The sequence below is a fragment of the Dermacentor andersoni genome, chromosome 5 (genome assembly GCF_023375885.2).
Source record: "Dermacentor andersoni chromosome 5, qqDerAnde1_hic_scaffold, whole genome shotgun sequence".
In the NCBI taxonomy this organism is placed as follows: domain Eukaryota; kingdom Metazoa; phylum Arthropoda; class Arachnida; order Ixodida; family Ixodidae; genus Dermacentor; species Dermacentor andersoni.
The window spans coordinates 17,202,667-17,215,252 of NC_092818.1; positions in this window are offsets into that span (position 1 = coordinate 17,202,667).

Sequence of the window (12,586 nt, forward strand, 5' to 3'; positions counted from 1 at the left end):
AGTCAGCAAAATAATTGTTAAGGACAACATGATCAGTAGGAGATTTAATTGTATGATATAAAACACAATCATCTGAAAAAAGGCGTATCTTAACTGAGGTGTGTAGGCGGAGATCATTAATATAAAGCAGGAATAAAGGAGGACCCAGTGCTGAGCCTTAGGGAACCCCTGATCAAACAGGCATCAAGGGTGAGTTAGTAGAGTTGAAATATACATATTGCGAACGCTGGGAAAGAAAGTCCGATATCCAGCCAACCAAATATGCATTTTTTAGTATAGCGAACAGCTTGTGCATGAGTTTAGGGTGTGATACATGTCGAAGGCCTTTGAAAAGTCTATAACAACAGCATCAAACTGGTCACCTATGTCTAAAGAGCGGCTGATGTCATGAACGAATTGTCAGTTGTGTTATAGTGCTAAGGCCACGTCTAAAACCATGCTGGAAAGTGCATAGGCTTTTGTTAGTTTAAAGAAATTCCGTAATATGTTTAAAAATAATGTGCTCGAGTAATTTACATTAGTGTGATGTTAAGGAGATTGGCCTATAGTTAGATAACAATTGAACGTTACCCGACTTAAATAAGGGCAAAATTAAAGCAAGCTTCCACGAGGGAGGAACAGTGACGGTTCAGAGAGATTTTCTAAAGATAATTGTTAGATATCTGCTGCACCAAAGAGAGTATCGAACGAGAAAAACAGTCGGGATTCCGTCGAGACCACACGACTTCTTGGTGTCTAAGTTTAGGATTACGTTAAGTCAGTCGGCGTTGAAGAGCCGGCGTTAGGATTAAGTTGAAGAGTCGGCGTTAGGATTAAATTAGGCCAGTCGATGCAATAAAGAACTGTGGTAGTGTTTGACTTGCCTATGCCTTCGATTTTGACATATGTTGGAACGTGGTCACCATCATGCGTTGCGTAGTCCAGAAACCATTTCACATTGGCACTCAGGCACCTTGAAACAAACGCTAAGTCCAGGCAGCTGCTGCATGTTAATCCCCGCAGATAAGTGGGACTGCAATCATTTAGGCAGCAGAGTTCATGGTCCGACGCGAAGGATAGAGCACGTCTTCCTCGACAATCCATCTGTAAGCTTCCCCATAGCGTATTGTGCGCATTGAAATCGCCGGTAATAATCCATGGTCCAGGTGTCGTTAAAATTGCATTTAGTCTTGCGTTGTTAATTCGGCTCGAAGGTGAAATGTGGACACCTACGAGCGTGAGTGCGACGTTCTTGCATCTTATAGTCAAACATACGTACTGATTGTCGTCATCAGGTTCCAGTGCGTGTAAAACATAAGTGAAATCGCACCTGACGTAAACGATGACTTTGCTGCGGTCGCTTGAGGAGGCTGACATCAACTGCAGGATTTAAGGCCTCTGGCATTCCCCTGGAAGATAGGCGCCTCATTGACTTCTTTAAGGAACGAGCGCATAGGAGCAGCCGTGGTGCTTCTCAAGAGTATGCAGTACCGGGTTCAGAGCATCCAGTATTTGAAGCCCACCTCGAGACGCCGGAGGGTGTATGGCAGTCAGTATAGTACTCGTAGCGTGTTCGTAAGGGACCTTATCATGGTGACAACTTGTTTGTCGTCGTCTTGGCGGCTGTCAGAAGGTGAAGCATGATTCAGCGGGCGTGTTACACCTTGCTGCTCCCCAGGTTGGTCTAGCCGTGGCAACGGCGGCCACTCTTCGCATGAGGCATACTGGAGACTTTATGCTTAGGGTTATGATTTCTGTTTAAGTGCTAGTACTGCAAGTTGTCTGTGGAAGCGTGTGGACTCTCAGCGGACGTGGTTCGTCCTTAGAAATAGCAGTGGATTTCCTAGATCTCCGGCGATGTGAACGCAGACGTCACACCTTACCGGCAGCCTCCCTGTGTGACGAACCATCTCTTCAGTCTCAACCAAGACTCTGGTCTCATTTTTAACATGTGGACAATTCTTTGAAAATGCAGCGTGAGAGCCTTGACAATTGGTGCCCTCTTGGTTTTCTACACAAAAGGCGTCGGAGCTGTGTGACCCAGAGCATCGTGAGCGCATGGCAACACTTGTGCAAACCGCTCTAACGTGCCCGATCCTTTGACACTTCCGGCATTGAAGCGGCTTTGGCACAGAAAGCCGTACTACTTTTCGGAAGTGACCGACCTTGACGTGTGACAGTAGGCTGTCTCCTTTAAAAGTGAGCTTCACGCAGAGCGAATTTCCTACGCGACGGGCTTGCAATATGGCAATTCTGTCTATCGCCCGCTTGATGAGTATATGCAGGTCAGCATCGCTTATGGAATTGTCTAAGTCATACACAACGCCGTAGGGTCATGATAGTCTTTTTCGTAGCAGCGTACGTTGATGCTACGCAGCACCTTGACGTTCCTCAAAACGTCTAGCGCACTGCGGTTTGTGACGTCTATAGCGAGAATGTTCTTACTGGCGTTGATTCTTACATCTTCGATCTGACCTGGAACAAGGGCCTCTAGCGACACAGATCTAGCTTGGCGGTTTTATTTATTTATTTATTTATTTATTTATTTATTTATTTATTTGCGGAATACCTGCGTCACCTCGAAGGCATTATCGCAGGGTAGGGGGGCAGTTAGAGAAAGATGTATTAAATCGTTCACAGAAATAAGTAAAGAATGTATAAATTTAAGTAACATCAAGGTGAGAGAACAAAATAAGCCAGTTGAGCCAGTTTAGATTGTCTCTAGCAGCCACAGGCGCAAATAAAATGTTGTGGTCCGACAACTTTCGCGTAGGGATCTCAGTTGTCTTGTGGAAGGAGATGTCCCGACGAGTCTTCCCTTTACTTTGTGCTTTGCTGCGGGCACGAAGTCACCCTCATCCGAGGTGTCATCACTGGTCGCTCAGTAGATCACAATATGCTCGCTGTCGGTGTCATTCGGCTGCCTAGATCACCTTCTCGTAGCGGCCGCTGTTTACGTGGAAGGACCCGACATCCCTCCAGGTGACTGCACGTCCATCGCCGTTGTTGAGGGAGCGGCGTCTCCCACGAAGTAGCTTGAAACTCGCAGAGACAAAAAAGAAGTGTTCCACACAACACACACTTCATCGTCGTCCCCATATATGCCAGCAGAGGGTAACGTCAGTTCTAAGTAACTATCGTAGTTACAACCACGCAAATAAGTTGCGGCACCACTTTTAGCAAACAACGTTTTGCCTGTCGATAAATGATTCTACGAGCATACCCTACCGATCGGTGTCATAACTTCGTCAAAGTGGGCCATGACCGTTGAAATTTCCACAAACTACAAAAGGGGGGAATCACGTCTTGCAATACACGATCTAGCACCGCCGTTATTATTACCGTCGTAGGTTCAATGCACACACTCACAGCACTCAGACGGTGATCCACAGTGTACACTGCGCACCACGTATTCCGGAACCGTGGATTGCGAAGATGTCAGGCACGTATACACAATGTTTTTCCTCGCACATAACATAGCGCGACTGGGTCTAGACAGACAGCACGAGACATACAGGACGTAGTTAGAAATCCGGAAATCAGCTAGAACCCGTGCTTCAGATACGACTGCTATAGGAATAGAGTGCTGCTGAAGAAACTGACGAAAGCCTGCTCACTTAGAGCGTAAGCCTATATATCATTCCATTGAAGAATAAAAGCGTTGTTGTAGGAATCAGGCATCTTGAACCCCTGGGTTGCTTGCAGAATTACTTGTGATGGAGATAATAATATTTCAAGCACCAGGAGAGCATCGACCCCAGAAAGCTCCGATGGCTGAGGTTGTGCGCGGATGAGGGCTCTTATCGCAGCAAACATCACGGGGAGCACGATCTGATATATCTTGCCTGTACGTCCTTGGACACGGAGTTTATCTAGTTGAGCGGCTACAGGTGATTAGTCTTTGTACTTGTTTCCGTGAGCGTGGAGGTGTAGTAGAAATATTCGTGCTGCCATGAAATTACACAGCTGCAGTGATAGTTTTGTTTCCCCCTTGGTGCTTGGCTCAGCCTCAAGTTTGACTGGCAGTACCAGGGATTCGAACTAAGGCAAAACTCTCATCACCAGCTTTCAAGCAACCTTCATTGCTCTTGCTATACGAACAACACAACGATCATACCCATCTATACACTGATGGTTTAACCACCGTGGACGGATCTGCAGGATCAGTAACTCTTCTTGCGAAAGTCACCACCTTCAAGTTCAAGAAGTCGCATCAGACTACATCGACGTAGCGCATTACGCATGATTCGAGAGGAACCACCTCGAGAGTGGCGGCTTTGCAGCGACTCTAAGGCAGCTCTACATTGCTTGCTTACCGCTTTACGCAGTGGATCCTACGAACAAATAGTGCTACAAATCCGAGAGCTCCTTCGTCGCCTCGTTGAGTTAGGGCACGGCGTCGCAATTCAGTGGCTCCCTAGCCACTGTGGCATAATGGGTAACGAACAGACCGATGAAGCTGCTCGATCTGCTCATGAACACGGCGTGCAGGAGCCACTCCTGCTGTCAAGAACAGATGCGGCAGCACAACTTCGAATGACTGCATATGATGCCTTACAATCGTTGTGGAACGCACCTAGTTTCCAGCACACACGTGTACATCGACTGGACCGATGTCTGCAACTTCAGCCTCCGCCTGGACTATCCCGACCCGAGTCAATTGTACTTTACTGATTGTGGCTTGGCATCACATTTACGAAGTCGTTTGCTTTTTCCACATCGGATGGGAGGATAGCGCGTGTGACCACTGCGGCGACGAGGAAAGTATCGAACACGTTCTTTGTCATTGTCTCCAATACAGTGCGCACAGGCAGTAACTCGCGACCACGCTGGTGCGTCTCGACGACAAGGTCGTTTTCGGAGCAGACAGTCCTGGAACGCCGACCAATTCGTCACACCACAAGACAGTGAAGGCACTCTTGAAATTTCTACGTTCGAGTGGCCTATTGGAGAGACTGTAATCCTCATGGACGTTCACGACCTTCCCTACCATTTTTTCGTTTCGTTGCTTTTTCTCTCTGCTGTTCTTTCCGTCTTCCATTTCCCCTTACACTTCTCCCCATGCAGGGTAGCAAACCAGAATCTTAGCCAGTTAACCTCCCTGCCTTTCAAATGCCGTTTACCTCTCCTTCTCTCTTCGCACCAGGCGTGGCGGTAGCAGAGACAGGAATAGACCGCTCCCAGTTTGCAAACAGCGTAACGTCACTGGGAGTGCCCCTCCCGTCCGCCGCACCTCCGAAGTGGGCGCTTGTCGGCAAAAAATGTTCAGCCGACTGGTTCTCTGCATAGGAGCGCCGCCTATATCTAAGCGGCTACGATCGAAAATTTTGCTTATTGCTATTTTCTTAGGTGGCAGCATCTATGAACTGTGCTCCGAAAGTAACCATCCTCATTTTACTGGTGCAAGAATGTAGCGTTGTTGCCAACTGCATGGCGCCTTTAAGTCAGCATGTGGTGATTTCGTAAGAGGGCCTCTTCCGTAGATCAAACAGCCACAAAAATTGCAGTACTCTTCGAAAGCAAATATATCACTACAGAAGATTAACATTTTCCGCATGCCGAAACGACACTTCGCTTAAATGCGTGGTCATCTGAACAAAAAATGCATTGCGTTGACGTGAATCTGCTTAATTTGCGTTCATTAACAGAGTAATCTTAAACGATATGCAAGGTTAATTCGGTCTACAACCATCAGCCATACCAGGGGGTGGCGTCTAAATTTCTATGGGGGTGGTAGGCAAAAACAGTCGTTACCCTGCTTTAGGTGCTCGGTGAAAAGCACCAGGTGTTCAAAATTATCCCGGAGATCTCGCTTACAGCGTTCTTCATAAGCCACTTTGCTGAATAGGAATGTTAAACACCATATTTTAATTAATTTTACCTCTTCGTCATCGGAATGCGAATGCACAAAACATACATGAATCATACAGAATTCGTTGTGTTTTAACTTCGCTGCGCCTGCGGCCTCCCTTTGCTGGTTTTAATTTTAACAGACCCAGTATTGCGTGTTTATGTTGTGAGGATATGGAGGTCAATCCCACCGCTCGTAACCAGTTGTCAAGATTGGAGTCGGGCATGAATTAGGTGGTAGCTGGCCCATGCCGTCGTCCAACTTATCCACGCTGAGGACGTTGTTGAAGGGAAGGACTGCTTCTCATCGAGAACGAGGAATATGGGTTTATTTACAGTATCTACATAAGGACGTTGCAGTTTATCAGTCTAGCATGACTGCAAGAGAAAGTACACTGAGAAGCCGCACAACAGCGGTTTATAAACACTCTGTCTTCCCTCGATCCCAAGGTGAGGGAAACGTTCGACCAGTCGTCGTAAATGAGTGGCCTCTTTGCGCGAGGAATTACACACATACACACACTTCCGCACAGGTTCACGGTCCTCAACCGAGGTCAGACGGTGTTCGCAGAGCTCGGGGCTGACGTCAAGAACGGTGCGTGGGAAGGGGCCTCGAACTACGTTCCCTCGGGGACTCCCTTGTTCAAAGCAGACCAGGTCGGCGGTGATGGGTTCCCTCACAAAGCCTGGTTCGTCGAACTCATCGCGGCAATCCCGCGACGCAGAGTGGCGGACGTGGCGCATTGTCGAAGAAAAGTTGACGCCGCTGTCGTACCTGGCTGGCCAAACTTGCACCTCAGCGGGCCGTTCTTAACAATGTGCATCATCATCATCATCATCATCATCATCATCATCATCATCATCATCAGCCTGGTTACGCCCACTGCAGGGCAAAGGCCTCTCCCATACTTCTCCAACAACCCCGGTCATGTACTAATTGTGGCCATGTCGTCCCTGCAAACTTCTTAATCTCATCCGCCCACCTAACTTTCTGCCGCCCCCTGCTACGCTTCCCTTCCATTGGAATCCAGTCCGTAAGCCTTAATGACCATCGGTTATCTTCCCTCCTCATTACATGTCCTGCCCATGCCCATTTCTTTTTCTTGATTTCAACTAAGATGTCATTAACTCGTGTTTGTTGCCTCACCCAATCTGCTCTTTTCTTATCCCTTAATGTTACACCCATCATTCTTCTTTCCATAGCTCGTTGCGTCGTCCTCAATTTGAGTAGAACCCTTTTCGTAAGCCTCCAGGTTTCTGCCCCGTAGATGAGTACTGGTAAGACGCAGCTATTATACACTTTTCTCTTGAGGGATAATGGCAACCTGCTGTTCATGATCTGGGAATGCCTGCCAAACGCACCCCAGCCCATTCTTATTCTTCTGATTATTTCCGTCTCATGATCCGGATCTGCCGTCACTACCTGCCCTAAGTAGATGTATTCCCTTGCCACTTCCAGCGCCTCGCTACCTAGTGTAAATTGCTGTTGTCTTCCGAGACTGTTAAACATTACTTAAGTTTTCTGCAGATAAATTTTTAGACCCACTCTTCTGCTTTGCCTCTCCAGGTCTGTGAGCATGCATTGCAATTGGCCCCCTGAGTTACTAAGCAAGACAATATCATCAGCGAATCGCAAGTTACTAAAGTATTCTCCATTAACTCCTATCCCCGATTCTTCCCAATCCAGGTCTCTGAATACCTCCTGCAAACACGCTGTGAATAGCACTGGAGAGATCGTATCTACCTGCCTGACGCCTTCTTTATTGGGATTTTGTTGCTTTCTTTATGGAGGACTAAAGTGGCTGTGGAGCCGCTATAGATATCTTTCAGTATTTTTACATACGGCTCGTCTACACCCTGATTCCGTAATGCCTCCATGACTGCTGAGGTTTCGACAGAATCAAACGCTTTCTCGTAATCAATGAAAGCTATATATAAGGGTTGGTTATATTCTGCACATTTCTCTATCACCTGATTGATAGTGTGAATATGGTCTATTGTTGAGTACCCTTTACGGAATCCTGCCTGGTCCTTTGCTTGACAGAAGTCTAAGGTCTAATGTGCACACCACAGCATAAATATTGTGTCGTAAAAAGAAGTATGAGAACAAGAAATAACACAAGATAGTTCACTGTTTTAGTTAAAACTGAAGATATCTGCAATGAAGCACGATAAGGTGATAAGGTTACTGGGTTACCTTTTCTAGAATACCCGACGTGGTTGCTCAGTGGCTATGGTGTTAGGCTGCTGAGCACGAGGTCGCGGGAACGAATCCCGGCCACGGCGGCCGCATTTCGATGGGGGCGAAATGCGAAAACGCCCGTGTACTTAGATTTAGGTGCACGTTAAAGAACCCCAGGTGGTCGAAATTTCTGGAGTCCCCCACTACGGCGTGCCTCATAATCAGAAAGTGGTTTTGGCACGTAAAACCCCATAATTTAATTATTTTTTCTAGAATGCCCGCGGCGAAGCGTACACGCGCACATTCGGCAATGGTAGAAGCATGGTTATAGCGCATGCACGTTCCTTGTGGCGAAGCGTACGCTGTTCCGGGTATAGTAGAAATAGAAGTGCAAAAAGCACATTTACAGTCATGCCTTTAGGCCGGTAGATTATGCTAAATCAATTTTTTTTCTCCATACAGTGCAGACGGCCCTGAGATAAACGCGCTCACTGATCATCGCGTCTCATTCATTTCCGCCTGTACGAAAATGACGGGTCCTGAAGTTCTGCCGACACCTGGTCACTAAGACTACCCCTATGACACACCAGCACGTCCACATTTTCGGAAACATGAGGCATTGCTAATCGCGCATTGCACCACGCACACATTTGCACAGCAATGTGCTGCGTCTCCCTGCGCAAAGATGAGCCCATACTGTCGCTATTTTTTGCCGCAAACTTTATCGCGACCGAACAAACGTGATGTATTTCCGAAGAAAAGCCGATGTCGCGGTCCACCATAAACCACCAAGCTGTTCACTCCTGCAAGTAAAAAAGCTAGCGTTGACAGTTTCACGGTACGCCGCGTCCCACGCACCGATGTTCTCCGGCAAACAATACCGATAATCTGACTGACAAGAGTAGAGTTGTACAAAAATAAGCAAAAAAAAAAAGAAAGCGCGTCCACGTGGCGCACACCCGCGCCAAGCACTGCGCGACTGCAGCCCGCCGGGAGGTGGTGGAGGCGGTGTTTTGCCATCCAGGGTCACTGCACGTGTTGCGGTGATGTCACGCTATGTCGTTGCCAGCGCGGTGTGACGTAGCATAGGAGAGGTCTCTAAACGCAGCTTCAAAAGACGACGTCTGGGCGTGGTCTTTAGGCGCACTTGTGGTGGCTGCCTTAGAATAAGAACGTGGCTTCCTCTTCTCCGCAGTGCCCTCTGGCGACTTAACATCTGGGTTTACGATATTGCGCTGTTTGGCAGTAACCTTGCCGTTCACAATTTCGTGCTTCTTCGAAGAAGTGCATCTTTCTTGTGATGACATTCTGAAAAACGTGCAGGTTGATTGCCGTGACAGTTCACACAACGAGGAACATTACCTGCAGTGCATTCTTCATAAGTGCGCGGCCCAGCACCAATCTTGCAACTGCGAGCACCTTGACAATAGTTATCTACATGACCATGTTTTTGACATTTCATACATTGAACTGGTGGACCAATATGCTTCTCCGAGGGGTGGCTTGTGAAGTCAAGTAGAATTCTTGTAGGAATAGGACAATCTGGACGAAAGTGTAACTATACACTTTGAGAGGGGAAGGGCTCAATGACACTCTCACTGTTCTTCGCATAAGATAATTGACGCTTTACAGATATAACTCCAAACTCCTCGAGATACTCCAGGAATTCCAATTCTCTGTGTACGCGAGGGAACGTATTTAATGTTGCCGAATTTCTTGGCGTATGACTGCGCAACACTCGCAACGGTCTCAAGCAGGCCACGTCCTTGCGAGCAAGCAGTTTATCAGCGGCTGAAAGTGAGGCCGCGCAATCTGAGAAGCTGCCATCTTTGTTAATTTTGGGACTCACGAGTTTCCCGCGTTACCGCTAGCAGCGCTTTCGCAATAATGTTATAGTTTCTCAAAAATAATCCATTCTCTGAGGACGGTTTAAACACGACAGGTATTCCAGCCTGCCGTTTCTTTCTATACGTTACTTTAACAAAGAGGGATTCCTCTGCAGTGACCTTGTCGATCTCGCTGTTGACAATGTCGTTGTATCACCGAGCAAGATCAGATTTATTCGTTTTGAGTGGTGCCTCATTTCCGCTATCATCAGTTAATGGTCACTTTGAATTTTGACCATGATGCATTGTTGCAGTATTCATGGTAGGAATATGGGTGCCGTCTGGTAACTCCCTCTGCTTGATAGGCTGCTTCTAGACAAGTGCGGCACCTGGTCCACGAAGTATGAAGCGCACCGGCACGACACGGTTTCGTTTGATAAACGTGGGCCTGCTATAATATGAGCATTTTGTACACCCTCTGGAATTTGACTGTGCTGCGTCTGTAAATAAACTCTAGCAAAAGAAGTAGTAGTCAAGATCGCATTCCGTCCCTCTCCCAGAGCTTAATTGGGCTTGCCTGAAGGTTTGCTGTTGGCGTAGGATGTTCCCGATCTGTCACGTTGTCTCTATTCCCGAGTGTGAGGCAGCACGAGAACCGGAGTACGAAGAGGGTAATGCCCTGGGCCTTGAGATGATGACCGCGGTGGATCCATAGTCCCGAATCTGGTCAGGTTTAGAGCGCCCCATCATCTATGGGGAGAAGTTACTGCGCCCTGACGGGCGAAACCAGCCCTCAAGGAAGGATTCGCTGTTGCCTTGGCAAAGCGTGAGCACTATTTTTCAGGCAAATGAAGCCCTCAAACTGATAAAATCAACTGCAAACGCACGGGAAGCGAGAATGGGAGACGTACCTTCTTGAATGAATGAATGAATGAATGAATGAATGAATGAATGAATGAATGAATGAATGAATGAATGAATGAATGAATGAAATCGTTTATTTTACAGGATGGCTCATTAGCTTCATGGGAGGAGGGGATGGCAGCAGTAAAAAGCAATAAATAAACAATAAGGGTGGGGGATCAATAGGAGGAAGGGGAACCGGCCATGCGGCGTCAAATTTAACGTATTATTCTGCTCTCTGTTGTCTATTCGCATAGAGCAAGGAGACGCCCGGGGTAGTTGCGCGTCGAGTGAGTAGAAGACCTTCGGCGCTTTCCGCGTGCTTCAGCGCTCCGTTGAACTCCGTAGCAGCCATTACTCGCGGTGCGCCGTTCCCCGACCTTTATATACGCGATAGCGATCAGTTGATCATCCAGATAAGCCAATTACTCTATCGTCACATCGGCCTTGCCGATTCCCGCCGTCTTGGTAATATCTTCTCTGCCCAGTGACGACAAGCGCAGGCTACAGGGTTATATGAACGCCACGTCAACATCTCCTTACCAAAGAAGAAACGTCATGGCCTGCAGAAAATTTTTTTGCCAAGTGTGTAAGACTACCGGACGTGCAGGGACCTTTCGTGCATTTTGCAAAAAGAGGCCCGTTCGCGCTCACTGAAAAAATCGCGAGCGTCGGTGGAAAAGTGCCTCCAGCAACGATCGCAAGTAAATAGTCACTTTGTAATCTCCCACGGCCGTGAGCGCTTATTCTGGATTGCAAAGCGACCTTTCGTGCCACGAAAGTCACGGTCGGCTCATGGTTATACCTGTACGAGGGGAATGCTGCTGCTTGTTTTTTGTGAGGCTGACCTCGAAGGAGCCAGCGCGCAACTCAGGCTCTGCTTCTGTAGAAGTGCAGGCGAGAAGCGGTATTGTCACCGAGGTTCCTATGCTTCTTTGGAGATAGAGCAAGAGGGGGAGGGCATTAAGAGAAAGGCAGGGAGTTCAACCACATCGAAGTACCCGGTTTGCTACCCTAGTAAGAGTGCCAACTAACCAAGCGGGATGTTCTATAGCTGTATAAATGAAAGGATGGGAGTGCGCATGCAAAACAACTATGTCACAGAGACACCTCGGCAGCGAAGGCGCAGAAAACTGGATTAAGTGAAGAAACAAAAGAAGATAATAAATGCTTGCAAGACAGAGTCAAACAAGATATATTTAAGGAGTTGCTTGACATCGAAGTGAATTCAATTGAGCGCATTCACAGGGTTGGTTATAAACATGCTGGGAAATGCCGACCAGTTATGCTGAAGCTCTTTCATTTTTCTGAGAAAGCTAGAATAATGTCATCATGCTATAAGCTAAAAGGAATGCAGATTTCAATATCAGAGGACTTTTTGAAAAGGATTCGTGACTTGCGTGGTAGACTGTGGCGTTCTGCAACTGTGGAAAAGTCCAATGGAGCAAAGGTGTCACTTGTTTTTGATAAATTGAAAGTAGATGACAAAGTTTATAGCTGGGACCAGCTTCTAAACCGCCGCGTGGAAATCACACCATCTGATGCGCAGATGCAGCGTGATTCCGATCATCCTGCTTCTGCCCGTGTCGCCACACGAAGTCACGAAAAAAAATGACAATCTTCAAGCAAAGTTCTCCGAGTTGTTTCGCTCAATGCGTGATGAGTTGTAAATAAATCCGGTTCCCTCGAAGATGTGATCTCCTGTTATCATCCACATGTCTTAGTAATTACTGAAACATGGTTACATGGTCATGTACAGGATTCGGAAGTCGTACCTTCTACTTATAAGCTTATCCGTAAAGACAGAGAGTCACGAGGTGGTGGAGTAGCTATCGCCATTAAAAAT